We start from the raw sequence: 16,807 nt of genomic DNA, 5'->3' as shown, positions 1-16,807 counted from the left end.
GTCATATATAAACTATTTATTTTAACTATTTTGAATGCTATGATATGTCATGTTTATTTCATTATCTTATGGCATTTGATATTATTCAAATTCATATTGTCGTTTTAAAAGAATTTCTGACCTTGGCTTTCTAATCAAGTCAAATATATCTTGTTACTCTTTGATATATATATATATATATATATATATTGTGCTAGACACCTGACATTTCTTCTTTTTGATGAAGTCAAAAAGGGGAGAAAAGTTGGAGTTGTATATTTTTCTGTCAAATGTTTTTAGGCACATACAATAAAACAAAGGGGGAGCATATAAGATAGGGGATCATACTCAAAGTCAAACAAGTCATAGCATATGAAAAATTCTAAATGTCAGAAAAATTCTAAATATCAGAAAAATTCAAAATCCCAAATTTCAAAAGATGTTGGTTTGTTATCATAAAAAAGTGGAGATTTTGAAGAAGATCTTGCTCCTAAGCTTGACACGGTTTTGATGAAGAGATCAAGATCACAAAAAAAAAAAAAAAAAGAAAAATGAAGAAGACTATGAAGACATAGAAGATTCAAGCTTCAAGAAAATTATAGATTAAGTATTGAATATGTACTTCTATCCTTGCGCTCAAAGAATTCTAAACTATTTTCAAAAGAATTGGATAAGTCTTGAAACAATGTTAAAAATGTTAAGTAACAAGTTACTTGACCTGAGTAACATGTTACTAAATCTGGATAATAGGTTACCTGAATTGTGTGACAATTGATAACAAGTTACTAGAACTACGAAACAAATTACCTGACTAAGAAAAAAGTTACAAAACATAACTGACACTAAGTAACCGATTAATTTCTTGTATTAATCGATTACCATATTGGACAACAAGTTTTGGCAATCGATTACACTATCATGGTAATCGATTACACACAACTGTTGGAAACTAGATTTTCAAATTTAAATGAACAATTTTCATCCAAAGTGATTGGGTCTCATTCCAATCGTGTCTCACCTTCATGGAAGGGTACTGTAGATGATTGAAAGTCCATTTAAAGACATTGAGACATTCAATTCAACAATACAATCCACACACAATTGATACACAAAACATTTACAACTTAGTAAAACAATTTCTGCACTTTTTTGCAACTTTGATTCTAATCTTTCAGATTTTTCTGAAGTTGCTTCAAGTGCTAAACTCTAAAGTTTATCAAACATATAAGAGCATTGTTTACTGAGTATATTTAGAGCAAAAAGATTGCAAGTTATAGAAATTGTCAAATACTTGTAAAGGCAATCCTGCCATTGTTTTCGTTCTTCATCTTGTTATAATACTTGTCATCATAAGAGTGTTGTGATAAGGGGATAAAAGTCAACTTGGAAAAGTTGTTTTCCAATGGTAGATATTTGTGAGTGTGTAAGGTACAAGGGTCTTGGGGAGAGAAATTGTAATTGCAACTCAAAGTATCTAGTGGAAAAATCTCTTGTGTGGCAAGAGTACTGGATGTAACCTTCGGTGAAAAATAAGATGAACCAATATGAAAATTCTTTGTGTACTATTCTTATTCTACTCTCTTCGTGTACTTTCATTTGATTATAACTTGGTTGATTTCTGCAACTATTTTCTACTGCACAAACATTTTGATATCTCAGCGGAAAAATCAGCCATTTCTCCCATCAACTAATTTACCTCCTCTTAGTTGCCATCTAATACTTACAATTGACACCAGAGCTTATTTTGGGTAATTTACTCCCAATGATCCTACAATTTTAGATGGCCTCTAAGTCTTTTCTACGAGAAGGTTCCGATATTAATAGACCTCCAATTTTTATTGGAGAACATTATGCATTCTGGAAAATTAGAATGAGAATCTTCATAGAATCCTTGAACTTAGATATATGGAACTCAATAGAAGAAGGTCCATCCATACTAGGCATGGTTGTTAATGGGTTTAAACAACCAAAACCAAAATGTTCATGGACCATTGAAGATAAAAATAAAGTCCGGTATGACCTTAAAGCCAAAAACATTCTTATGTCGGCTCTAGGAGAAAAAGAATTCTTTAGACTGTCAAGTTATAAATCGTCAAAATAAATTTGGGACATTCTAGAAAGGATACATGACACAAAAGAAGTAAAAAGGTCTACAACAAACAATGAAGCCTCAACATCGGGGCAAGACTCCACATGCATAAAACCATATCATGTTAAAGGTGCTTGCCTGACATTACAAAAGCAACATACTTTCAAAAGAAAGAAGGACAAGAAGCGGAGAAAAAAAATGTCATATCAGATGACAATGACACTACTTCAAATGTTGAAATTAAGGAGTAATAATATATTTCTTTGATGGCTTCACACAAATCAAACGATGATTATGAGGTTAGTAACTCTGCACCAAATGATATTTTTTCATATGATGAGTTACAAAATGCTTTTAACGATTTGCATCAATAATATGTTAAGTTTTCCAAACTTTTCCTAAAACAGAAAAACGAAATTTTTATTTTGGAAAGCCATAACAAAGTTCTAAAGAAATATATTGAAAAACCCACTTCTTCCTCATGTCAAAAATGTGTTCCTCTTGAAACTAAAGTTTCAACATTAAGTCTTGAACTTAATAAACTGAATAAGAACATTCACAATTTAGACAATATTATAAAAGTCCAAAGATATTCAACAGACCGTAGAGGTCTTGGCTATGCAAATAGTCATTTGGCTAAAAACGAGAATGTCTTAGGAAGAACAATCTTGGGAAGCACTCTAAAGTTTTATGAAGAAAGTATCCATAGTAATCCTATTTCTAAAATAAAATCTTAGACACATAAGTATCTACCCACTTGTTCTTACTGTGATAAAATTGGTCACATACCTAAACTTGTCATATTAAAAAATATGGTGTGTCATCTTGCCAATATAAATGGATAGAAAAAGGTGCTAACCCCACAGGACCCAAATCACATTGAGTACCTAGAAAATCTTTTTAAATTTTTTTTGCAGGAGTGCTTGAAAGCCATAAGCAAAAATGTGTTGTCATGACAATGGTTTTCCAAAGCACATAGCATGTGGAGATTAAAAAATTTTCATATTCAAATAAAAAAAGCCTTCTTACCTATGTAGAGAACATCAAAACAAAAATTCTTGGTATAGGTAATATTTTTATTGTCTTTAAATCTAAGGCCTTGGTATGGCCGTCTAACAAGCTTCTTACTTGATAAATGCTTAACTAAAGGAAAGGTCGACACTACATTATTGATTAAGAAAATAGATCATCATACTCTATTTGTTCAAATCTATGTTGATGATATCATTCTCGATTCTACTAATGTTCTTTTATATAGTGACTATGGTAAAATGATGCAAGGGGAGTTTGAGGTGTCCATGATGGGAAAGTTGAATTACTTTCTTGGACTATAAATCAAACAACTCAAGGATATCATCTTTGTTTGTTAGTCTAAATATAGCAGGGATCTGCTGAAACGCTTTGAAAGGGATGACTGTAAACCTATTGCCACTCCTATGGGTTGTGGAGCATACATAGATGCTGATGAGACTGGAAAATGCATTGACATATCTAAGTATCGATGTATGATTGATTCCCTTCTTTATCTTACTGCAAGTAGACTTGATATCATGTTTAGTGTCTATCTTTGTGTATATTATCAATCAAAACCCAAGTAGTCACATCCTACTGCCGTGAAAAGGAAATTAAAATATCTTAAAGGCACACTTGATGTAGGACTATGGTATCCGAAAGGAAGTCTATGTGACTTGGTGGGATATTCAGATTTAGATTTTGCTAGATGCAAAAGTGAGAGGAAAAATACAAGTGGTAGTTGTCACATTCTCGGAAATGCTCTAGCCTCATGGTCTTATAAAAAGCAAGCATGTGTTGCTCTAAGTACTGCTGAGGCAGAATACATAGTAGGAGGAAGTTATTGTGTCCAAGTATTGTGGCTTAAGCAACAATTGCGAGATTATGGATTAGACTTAGGATACATTCCCTTAAGATGTGATAATACTAGTGCTATAAACCTTACAAAGAATCTGATTATGCATTCTCAAACCAAACATATTGATATAAGGCATCACTTCCTTAGAGATCACGTCCTAAAGAAAGATGTTCTATTGGAATTTGTTGATACACATGACCAATTAGCAGATATCCTTACTAAACCTTTAGCTATAGAACATTTTTATAAAATTAGACGAGAATTAGACATTCTAGATGAAGCATATTTTTCCTAAACATGTTTATATATTTGAATTTATGTGCTTCGTTATATGTATCTCATGTGTACTTGTGCTTTTATGTGCTTTAAATTGATTAATGTTTACTATTTTGGAGTATGTAATTTATTATTATAATAGGGTAATCGATTACAAGGCATAAAATAGCCTATATATTCAAAAACTGGACAGTGTAACCGATTACACTATTAATTATTCGGTTAATTACTTGCACACTGAGAATGAGCAATCAATTGCTCAATCATGGTAGTCGATTACACTCTATGCTATTTAAGGAAAAATATTAGATTTTTTTAAACTTCATCTTCTCCATTTCACTCCCTCAATCATGGTAACTCCTTCCAACTTTGAAAATTCACCATTCTCAACCGTTTTGAGTGATTTTTGAGTTGATTCATACTACCTTTTCATTTCTAAACACTTTCCAATCATTACTTTCGTGTTTAGTGGTCAAAATAAAAAACCTCAAATCTCCAAACCTCCAAAACCTAGTTTTTCAAAAACTCAATTTCATGGCTTCATCCTCCAAAACCAAGAAACAACACAGTAATGTGACTCAAGGAAGGCAACCAACCTTTGATGAGATCAACATATTGGATTTGACATGACTTCTTTCTAACGAGGACCAACAGAAAGTCTTCAAGGAGCCTTTTATGCAAAGACCCATTTTTACTCCTAAGTATGGTAGGTTAAGCTCTTTTGAGAATAATGATTTCATTTTCCCTATCATGTTTAAGCAACGAAGACTATGAGTTTTGTGAAATGCATTGTGCCTATTATCCTAAACTTGTAAGGGTACTTTACTGGAATTTAACTTCAAGAAGAATAAAATCTTCTCTTTTGTCAAAGGCAAAGACATTATCGTAGACTTCAGAACTTTAAGTTCCATTTGTGGTAATATGCCATACATAGGGACGATAATAGAATCAGTTATTTAGTGTGACTTAGAAGGATATAACAAAATGGATTTCTACTAATCTATGTGTAGATATTCAAAAAGGGAAATTGAACTGCGTAAGCAAAGGTCTGTGAGTGATTTTGTTAGAAACCGAAACATTTTACTTGTTGGAAATTTAAACCTAAAGAACTGTTTGCTTCATTACTTTATGAGTTACATCGTGGTTCCAAAAATTTCAAATCATTCACAACCAAAAGATATGGAAATACAACTGATGTACACTATTAAACATAATGTGCTAATCAATTGGACATAAATGGCAATGAAACAAATGTGGGCCTTTGGAGACGATTTTGGACCGTTGCGTTATGCTATTTTCATAACTGTTATACTTGAGTATTCTTGCGTATCCTTTGTTGATGATTCTAGGATCCTACTTGATGCTTAGGGTAACAAATTTGATGTGGATGTGATCCACAAGATGGTATTCTTTCGAGATACCACCGACATGATTTGTAAGCATCATGGTGATTAACCATCTGCTAACCTAGAAAACCTCTCTGCTGACCCTCCTACTCAAACCTCATTTCATGCTAAATCTTCCTCCTCTGACTGCACTCCTTCCAATCAGATGATTATGGACGAGTTGTCTTCGCTTCGAGGCTATATCACTACAAAGATGGATGCTCTTGATACTACAAACCATCAAGTCCAAGAAGAACTTCGACGTTTGTCAAACCGATTGGATTACATGGACTTGGCTGCTGAGAGGGCTGATCCAAATTCTTAGGAGTAGTGGTCTATGCTTTTTCTTAGTCAGTTGTTGTTGTTATTGTTGTTTTTGAACTATTTACTTTAACTGTTTTGAATGCTATGATATGTCATGTTTATTCCATTATCTTATAGCATTTGATATTATTCTCATACCGTCGTTTTAAAATAATTTCTAACCTTGGCTTTCTAATCAATTCAAATATATCTTGTTACCCTTTGATATCTATATCTATATATATAATATGTTGGACACCTAACTTTTCTTCTTTTTGATGAAGTCAAAAGGGGGAGAAAAGTTGGGGTTGTGTATTTTTCTATCAATTTTTTTAGGCACATACAATAAAACAAAGGGGGAGCATACAAGATTGGGGGAGCATACTCAAAGTCAAACAAGTCATATCATATGAAGTATGCTAAATCTTAGAAAAATTCAAAATCCCAAATTTCAAAAGATGTTGGTTTGTCATCATCAAAAAGAGGAGATTGTGAAGAATATATTGCTCCTGACCATCGCACGGTTTTGATGAAGACACCAAGATCATGAAAATAAGAAAAAAGAAGAAGACTATGAAGACATAAGATTCAAGATTCAAGGAAATTTATAGATTAAGTCTTGAATATGTACTTCTATCCTTACTCTCAAAGAATTCTAAACTATTTTCAAAAGAATTGGATAAGTCTTGAAACAATGTCAAAAAAGCTAAGTAATAAGTTACTTGACCTGAGTAACAGGTTACTAGATCTAGGTAACATATTACCTAAACTGTGTGACAGTTGGTAACAGGTTATTGGAACTACGTAACAGGTTAATAGGCTAAGAAAATAGTAATAAAGCATAAATGACACTAAGTAATTGGTTAATTACTTGTATTAATCGATTAACACTTTGGACAGAAAGTTTTGGCAATCGATTACACTGTCATGGTAATCGATTACGCATAGCTATTGGAAACCAAATTTTCAAATTTAAATGAACAATTTTCGTCCAAAGTGCATGGATCTCATTCCAATCGTGTCTCATCTTCATGGAAGGGTACTATGGCTGATTGGAAGCCAATTTAATGTCATTGAGACATTCAATTCAACAATACAATCCACATACAATTGATACACAAAAACTTTACAACTTAGTAAAACAATTTCTTCACTTGTTTGCAACTTTGATTCTAAATTTTCATATTTTTCTGAAGTTGTTTCAAGTGCTAAACTCTAAAGTTTTTCAAACATATAAGAGCATTATTTACTGAGTATATTTAGAGCAATAGGATTGCAAGTTATAGCAATTGTCAAACACTTGTAAATGCAATCCTTCCATTGATTTAATTTTTCATCTTGTTGTAATACTTGTCATCACAAGGGTGTGCTGAAAAGGGAAAAGAGTTAACTTGGAAAGGTTGTTTTCCAAGGGTAGATATTTGTGAGTGTGTAAGGTACAAGGGTCTCGGGGAGAGAAATTGTAATTGCAACTCAAAGTATCTAGTGGAAAAATCTCTTGTGTGGCAAGAGTACTGAATGTAACTTTCGATAGACAAAAATGCGAACCAGTATAAAGATTCTCTTTGTACTCTTCTTCTTCTTCTACTCTCGTCTTGTACTTTCATTTGGTTTTAACTTGGTTGAATTCTGCTACTAATTTTCGCTGCACAAACACTTTGATATCCCAGTAGAGAAATCAACCATTTCTCCTATCAACTAATTCAACCCCCTCTTAATTGCCATCTAATATTTACATATGTAATAAGTTTCAAATTGTTCTGGACCGTTTTGGTTTCGAAAGGTGGAACCAAAATCCGATGCAACTCGACCAGTTCTATAAATACCAGTCCACTACCATCCATATATATATATATTCATTTCTTTGCAGTTACAGTTTTTTGGACTAGATTTCAGTTTCTTTTTTTGGATAGTCCAGGATTTGAATACCCCGACCTTACATTTTCATCCTTGATTTTAATGATTCTGAGTACTATTGTGAACCTGAAAGTCTTTAATCCTTCATTTCCTTGAAAGTTTGAGTCTTATTATTCAAATCATTGGTTACTCATCCTTGTCACACATCATTCTATCCTCCACTGATGTGAACCTCCTTTGAAGATCCTTGTTGAATAACCGTTCTAGTGGAAAGCTTATGTATTTGAGTGTTAATTAGTATAGGATGATAACTCAACTAACATGGACTAACATAAAGAACAAGGTTGAAAAGGAATTTGTGGAAAGTAAAAAAATGGAAATGAATAACTCGAGTGGTGTCATAACCAAGGATGATTACTAAACCAGCGGTTGGATGCCACATAGTCTAATTAGCCCGAAAATAAGTTCCTAGATCGGTTCAACTAAGAACCAAAGAGGATACTCCTCACAATATGTTCTAAGCAATATTTTAAGCTAGAATTGAAGATATTCCATCTCAACAAAATGGAATCACATTAATAGGCAGCTAAACTAGACAAGAAGACAAGAATCACTATGAAATTGCAAGTTATAAGAAAACAATAAATGCTTTGTCCCCCACTCTGTCCTTTGGGGTAAGGAAGAGACAAACCTTTCAAAGGTCATATGTGACATAATAATAATGTGAGTTTTAGTCTAGAAGGGTCTAGAACTACTTATTCAAAAAGGGAAATTATAATTAGGGAATGGAGTATCTCCTAGTATAAGGAGATAAGTTATCTCCTCCTGCCAGTGAAATCATGACATGTGTCATGTTTCATCATTTTTTATAAAAATATTTTTAAAAATAAACAAAATAACACAAATGTAATTTGTGTATTGCAATGATATTAGCTTAATCAGCATTTATTGGAGCTTTTATGCCACCTTCTTTGTTCTGACTTTGTTGGCACATGATTGAATTTTATTAAATAAATCTTTTGGTGCATGGGAAATATACCTTATCCTGTTCATAAGATACTACATATAATTCATGGTGTTCTGTATGGATATTTCATGTTACTTAGCTGCTTAATGTTAAATGAGCAACAAGTAATTCCTAATAAATATTATATTGTATGTGGTCTTAAGATGAAAACAAAGCATGCTTTTATTCCTATTTTGTATTACTTTCCTTCTTGTGCATTGTGTCATTTCCTTTAGTTAAGGTGGAACCAAAATCCGATGCAACTCGACCAGTTCTATAAATACCAGTCCACTACCATCCATATATATATTCATTTCTTTGCAGTTACAGTTTTTTGGACTAGATTTCAGTTTCTTTTTTTGGATAGTCCAGGATTTGAATACCCCGACCTTACATTTTCATCCTTGATTTTAATGATTCTGAGTACTATTGTGAACCTGAAAGTCTTTAATCCTTCATTTCCTTGAAAGTTTGAGTCTTATTATTCAAATCATTGGTTACTCATCCTTGGCACACATCATTCTATCCTCCACTGATGTGAACCTCCTTTGAAGATCCTTGTTGAATAACCGTTCTAGTGGAAAGCTTATGTATTTGAGTGTTAATTAGTATAGGATGATAACTCAACTAACATGGACTAACATAAAGAACAAGGTTGAAAAGGAATTTGTGGAAAGTAAAAAAATGGAAATGAATAACTCGAGTGGTGTCATAACCAAGGATGATTACTAAACCAGCGGTTGGATGCCACATAGTCTAATTAGCCCGAAAATAAGTTCCTAGATCGGTTCAACTAAGAACCAAAGAGGATACTCCTCACAATATGTTCTAAGCAATATTTTAAGCTAGAATTGAAGATATTCCATCTCAACAAAATGGAATCACATTAATAGGCAGCTAAACTAGACAAGAAGACAAGAATCACTATGAAATTGCAAGTTATAAGAAAACAATAAATGCTTTGTCCCCCACTCTGTCCTTTGGGGTAAGGAAGAGACAAACCTTTCAAAGGTCATATGTGACATAATAATAATGTGAGTTTTAGTCTAGAAGGGTCTAGAACTACTTATTCAAAAAGGGAAATTATAATTAGGGAATGGAGTATCTCCTGGTATAAGGAGATAAGTTATCTCCTCCTGCCAGTGAAATCATGACATGTGTCATGTTTCATCATTTTTTATAAAAATATTTTTAAAAATAAACAAAATAACACACATGTCACATTTTTACTGGCAAGAGGAGATAAGTTATCTCCTCATATGAGGAGATACATTATTCTCTTATAATTATTCATAAAATTGCAAGAAAATTGAAACGTTTCCGACCACATGGTCGGGCCATGGATGGACCCATGATCGTGTTAGCCTAGGTCAACCTTGATGCTTTGAATCTTCAATACAAAGCATTACCCTTGACTTCATGACTTCTTCCTTCGGTTGGGCTTCTGTTAGTGGCGCCAAGATTTGTTGGAATGCCTTTTTGGTCGTTCTTGTTCTTGCTCTTATGACACGCTTTCATTCTTGGGAAGGATTTGTTATCAAATCTGGATGGTCATCAGTTTCTTAAAACTAAGCTAGGTCAACAACATTGAAAATGAAGCTCATTTTGTAATCACTTAGTAGTAGGGGTGTTTGCGGTCCATTTGGATCGGTTTTTAGAAAAAAATCATCTAATTCAAACATATAAGTAACATGCAGTCCGGTCCGGTCTGGTATGTTTATATTGAGATGTTCATCCCATCCAATCCAAATATTATATGCGTTTCGGCTCCGTTTGAATTTTTTTTAAAATTGAAATTGCAGGTATACTCAAAACTCATAAAAATGACCAAGTATTAAGCATAATAAAGCAAAAATGGTGTTCAACAACATCAAAACAACATTAAAAAAGTGTCCAGCAACATTAAAAGTAAACATTAGGAAAAACAACAATAAACAACAAAAATAGCAAAACAACAACAATAACAACAACAACAAGACAACAACAAAAACAATATTAGTGCACTTAAACAATTCCGGTCTGGTATGGATCCTTGAGGTGAAATCGAAAACTGGATCGAACGGTTATTAAAAAATAAATGCAATGCAAACAACATTCAGTTTTTTGCAGTTTCGGTCTATTTTGGATCGATTTTTAGTTTTATTTCTGGACCGGTCTAGATTCGAACACCCCTCCTCGATAGATCTATTTTTTGGCATTGTCACTAATCTTGCTAAGCACTTTGGAAGGGTCATCTATCCTTGGTTCTAATTTTGATTTCCTTTGAGCTAGGAACTTTTCCTTCCTAAAGTGTAAACTCACCCAAGCTCTAGGGTCGAACATCACTTTCTTTCTTCCCTTGTAGACTTGTTTGGTACAACTAGCAATTCTTTTCTCAACATGACCTTCACTTGTTCATGCATCTTCTTCAGAAAGCCAACTTTAGCTTGTGTGTCTTTATGCTTGTACAATGAATAGTTAGGCATATGCAATATATCAAATGGTGTTAATGGACTAAAACCATACACAAACTCTAAAGGTGAACAATTTGTAGTAGGGGTGGCAAAATTATCCATAATCCAAAATCCATCTAAATCCATCCAAATTAAATCCATCCAAACCCATCCATTAGAACTAATGGATTTAAATGGATATCATCCAATGGATGGTGTTGATAATGGATGGATTCAAATCCATCCATTATATCCAATGGATATCCATGGTTATATCCATTTAGATGGATAACCAATCCATCCAAAAAAATAAAAATAAAAATAAAAATAAAAACAATTTTTTTTTCAATTAATTCAATATTAATATAAAAAATCTCTCACCTTTCTAAGCACAATCCCACACACATTACAAAAGTTGAAAATTGCAATTGTGATTTTAAAAAGTGTTTATCAAAAAAGTATAAACGATTTCGACCTTAGTGCTTTACCCTAACATCTTAATGCAAAGTATAAATATATCATTTTGGTTATTGACTAATGTTATAATATAATAACAAAATTAAATATTTCAAGATGATGAATTGTTGCATACAACTTATGGAAGTCCCAATAATTAGGGGTGTAAGTGGTTCTGGTTTAAACCGTAAAACTGATGAAACCGAACTGAACCATAAAATGCAGTTCGATTCAGTTTTTTTTTTAATTTTGAACCATTTAAGTTCGGTTCGGTTCACGGTTTTTTAAATTTTGGAACCATTAGAACTGAACCGCATATTAAAAAATAATTTTATTTTATATTTAGATGATTAAGCTTTAAATTTAGGAGATAAAATATGATTAAAAATTTAGGATTATTAATAAAATAGTCTATAAATAAGAGGTAAATAGAAAAAATAAATTAGTAAACAAACCTAAATATCTATTATCTCTATTATTCATTGAGAAGATAGAAAGAAAACTAATAAAACTAATATACATTTTGTAACTATTCAGAGATGAAATTAATCAAATAAAGAAATTAAATAACTAAAAGAAAATAAAGAAAGAACTCGAGGATATTACTAATGATGTGGATTATTAGGTGTTACTGTTGGACTAAAATATTGGTACCAAGTTTGTCATTCTTACATTTTTTTGAACATTTTAGAAGATTTTGTGGACTAAAATTTCAAGTTTGTAGTGCGTTGAGATATTAAATTATTATTGTTTTACTAGAAAGAGTATTAAATATTTTATTATTGACGTGTTTAGTGTTCATTTAGTTGACTTTATACTTTATAAATTATGTTAAACTATTTCTTAAATGATTTTCTTTAAATAAGTTCAAAAACTGCGGAACCGAACCACTAATGAACGGTTCGATTCCTAAATAAAATTTGCGGTTAATCAAACCGAGCTATATCTTTGTGTTCGGTTCGGTCATTAGATTGCTACTAAGAGTGCTTATAAATATTTTTCACAAATTCACCTTTTTAAAATTGCTTATAAAAAAACACTTTTTAAAAGTGTTTGTTAAGAAAAATATTTTTTAAAATTGATATTTAAAAATGCTTTATTAAATAATATTATTTAAAAGAATTTTTTCTTTAAATTGATTTATTAAAATATTTTGTTCAAATTAAAAAAAAAATGGGTTGGATATCCATCCATCCAATCCATTAAAATGGATACATGGATAGAATGGATGGATTGAAATCCATTGGATATGGATGGATTGGATAATTTAAAAATATGATGTTATGGATTTATTTGGATTGATGGATAATTTTCTATCCATCCATTAGGATCCAAATCCAAACCCATCCAATTGCCACCCCTAATTTGTAGTACTATATAATGTCTGATTGTAAACAAATTCTACATGTGGGAGGCACTCTTCCAGAGACTTGACATTTTTATTTAGAATAGTCCTACGGAAGGTATATAAGGTCCTTTTGACAACCTTGGTTTTCCCTTCAGTTTTCTATTTGTTTCGATATTACCTACAATATCCTCCAAAAGTGACTTAGAAAATTGGTGTTTCTATCACCTACAATGTTCCTTGGTAGACAACAGATTCTTAAAATTTATTTGAAGAATAAATCCGCTATGTGACATGCATCATAAACCATCAAGAAATGTATGAAATGCACCATCTTTGAAAACATCTCAAGAACAATACAAATTGAATCATTGCCATCTTTTGTCATAGGAAACCCCAAAACAAAGTCTATCGATATGTCAACTCAAGGAGAATTAAGAGGAGATTCACTTTTGACTTTGCCTTCTCACAAACAATGCATAATTCATAGAATTTGTGCACATCATACCTCATGTGTGGCCAAAAGAAGTACTCATGCAATATGTCTAATATTTTCTCATCACAAAGTTCCCCATCAATCCTCTTTCTTAGCACAAAAGGCATAAGAAGTCACACATACAATCCATATTTAGTTTTAAAGTTTGTTTTCCATTCTTCCTCTTCCCTTATTTGAATTTGATGATACCCACTCCTTAAATCAAGTTTAGAGAAATATTGGGAACCATGTACTTCATCTTGAAGATCACCTAACCTTGGTATGAGATACTGGTTCTTGATGGTGATGTTATTAATAACTCTCTACTTAGTGCATATTCTCCACTTACCATCTTTCTTTGGTACTAAAATCATAGAACTACACAAAGACTCGTGCTTTATCGGACCCACCCTTTGTCCATTAGCTCTCCCATTTTCCTTTTAATCTCTTTTACTTCATTTGGTTTGCTCTTATAGGTAGGGAGGTTGAGCAATGAAGCTCTAGGAATGTGATCCATGTGATTATCTATTCCCCTCAGAGGTGGTAGTCCCATGGGAACTTCTTTTTGGAAGTCATCCTTGAAGTTCTGCAAAACATTACTAACGCCAAAAGGCATCATTGTTTTATTATTAGGAATAAAAGTTAAGTTGCTCTTAGAGTATAGAATATAAAGAGGCTGTTTGGAAAGCAATATCCTCTTTACTCCATTCTCTTTATCTAGGAAACTGTTTGCTCGCATGGGGTTCACTCCTTTTCTTTTTGCTCCTTTTTTCTCATATGGATTCCCCATTTCTTTTCTCTATTATTGAATTTTCTCTCTCATTTTCACTTCGTCATCAAACACCTACTCAACATTTTTTATTTGTAGAATAAGAGTGTATAGATGAATTCCTTAATTTTATGGAAATAATATCAAAAGGATAAATAGATTATGTGATTTTGATTAATCATTTATTAATCCTAATGAGTTATAGAATCTTATAATCATCTCAAATATCTTCTATTTATTTAAATAATCTCATCGCTCCACTTCAAGTTGGATGCATTGAGCTTGTCATATATATATCCATATATATGTATGTATGTATGTATGCATATATGTACGTATGTATGTATGTATGTATGCATATATGTACGTATGTATGTATGTACGTATGTATGTATGTATGTATGTATATATGTATGTATGTATGTATGTATGTATGTATAATAATAATAGAGGAGAGATCCGTTTACACCCAAGTTAAGTTACACTAGTTACACTTAATCTCAGCCATCCATTTTCTTAAATCCAACAGACAAAATGGGTTAAACTTAAAAGTTATTTAAGATGTCTCTTTTTCTCTCTCATCATTTATTTCACTTACCCTTATGGTCCGTTAGATTTAAGAAAATGGATGCCTGAGATTGAGTGTAACCCGTGTAACTTAACTTGGGTGTAAACAGATCCCTCTTCATGATAATATTAGACCTGAGAAATACTTAGTGACTATATCTGCTAATGGATCCTTGGAATTCTACAATGGTGTACTGATCTCCCTTACAATAACCTTTTTGTGAACATAACGACAATTTATATCTATGTTGTTCATCTGTTCATGAAACATTGGACTAGAAGTAATATGTAAAGTTGGCTAATTATCACAAATGAAATTCGTAGATTCAACGTTTATAGAACTGTAACTCGGCGAGAAGATGTTTGTGTCAAGCTAGCTCTTCTATAGTAAGATACATGGCTTTATATTCTGCCTTTGCACTTGATCTAGCAATATCATTCCAATTCTTGCTTTTCCATGAGATAAGTTACCACCAATGAAAAAATGGTAACTTGAAGATGATTTCCTATCATTTGGACAACCAACCCAATATGCATTATATGCAAGAATATCATTATGACCATTGTTCTCATATACCAGTCCTCTTCTAAGAGACCCGTTCATGTATCTCAAGATTCAAATAAGTGCATCACAATGTCTGTCCGGTGGTAATTTAAGAAATTGACTTACAACACTTACAACAAATATGGTATCCCTTAATTTGACATATGTCTAAGATTATATGGTATGGTCATAGTTAAATAATGTAGTTTAACTACAAGTCTTCGATATCTTCCTGGGTTTGAATATGGTATCCCTTAATTTGACATATGTCTAAGATTACAATCCATTGGAGTATCAATAGGCTTACAATCTAACATTCATGTGTCCTTTAGGATATCTTGAACATATTCATCTAGAATATGACAATAGATGTGATTGAGCTACCTTAATGCCAAGAAATTAATGCAATGGTCCAAATTCTTTAGTTTGAAAGTATTGGAATAAATATTTCTCGAGACGTTTGATTCTACCGTAATCATTTCCAGTAATGACAATTCCATCATTATAAACTAGAGGAGAAATACATTGGTCAAAGGAGTAATGTTGATGGAATACAAAGTGATATTTATCTCCATGGATCATACCAAACTTTTGAAGAACATATATGAAGTTGTTGAACCATGCTTTGAGAGACTGTTTAATGTCATATAAAGACTTAGATAGTGATGTGTGCCAATAGTAGGTTTGGACTTATCCAAGACGTGAAAGATTAAATCTAGTGCTTGATATCATTAAAATCATAGATAAATATGTAAGGTTCATATTTTGGTGTTTATGACTGTAGGATGATAACTTAAATAACATGCAGTAATTCAAAGAACAAGTTTGAAGATGGATGAGTGGAAGGTACTAAATGGAATGAAGACCTCAAATGGTGCCACAACCAAGGGTGATTGATAAACCAATGCTTGAACTCCATGAAGGGTTGTTAGCTCGACGATAAGTCTCTGAGTCGGTTCAACTAAGAACTAAGGAGAACACTTCTCACAATATACACTAAGAAATGTGCTTAAGATAGATTTTAATATGTATTGATTCAGCAAAACGGAAGTATATTTATAAGTAGTTGAAATAGACAAGAAGGAAGCCCCCATTAATGAAAGTACAAGTTTTAAGAAAGCAATAAATGTAGTGTCCCTCACTAAATCCTTTGGGATAAGAAAGAGGCAAAATTTTCAAATGTCACATACAACATAATAAAAATTTGGACTTTTGCCTAGAAAGTTCTAAAACCACTTATTCCAAAATGGAATTTACAATTATTCTGAAAATTGTAAGAAAATTGAAATGTTAACCGACCATATGGTTGAGCCCACGACCGTGTCAACCTAGATGCTTTAACTCTTCAATGCAAAGCAATACTCTTTAGCATAGCCTTATTTCTTGATTTTTCACAGGAGTGCAAAAGGTTAAGTGTTGGGTGTTAGGTATCAGTTGCTAAAATACACCTAGAA

The 16,807-nt window shown here is 32.3% G+C and overlaps 1 pseudogene; it reads left to right on the top strand.

The window, feature by feature from the left end:
* LOC109342411 overlaps positions 16,185 to 16,807 on the top strand; it is a 4,511-nt pseudogene continuing 3,888 nt past the window's right edge.

This window comes from Lupinus angustifolius, chromosome LG03 (assembly GCF_001865875.1).
Source record: "Lupinus angustifolius cultivar Tanjil chromosome LG03, LupAngTanjil_v1.0, whole genome shotgun sequence".
Lineage (NCBI taxonomy): Eukaryota > Viridiplantae > Streptophyta > Magnoliopsida > Fabales > Fabaceae > Lupinus > Lupinus angustifolius.
Note: the sequence above shows the minus strand (reverse complement) of the source record. Positions and strands in the feature narration are given on the sequence as shown.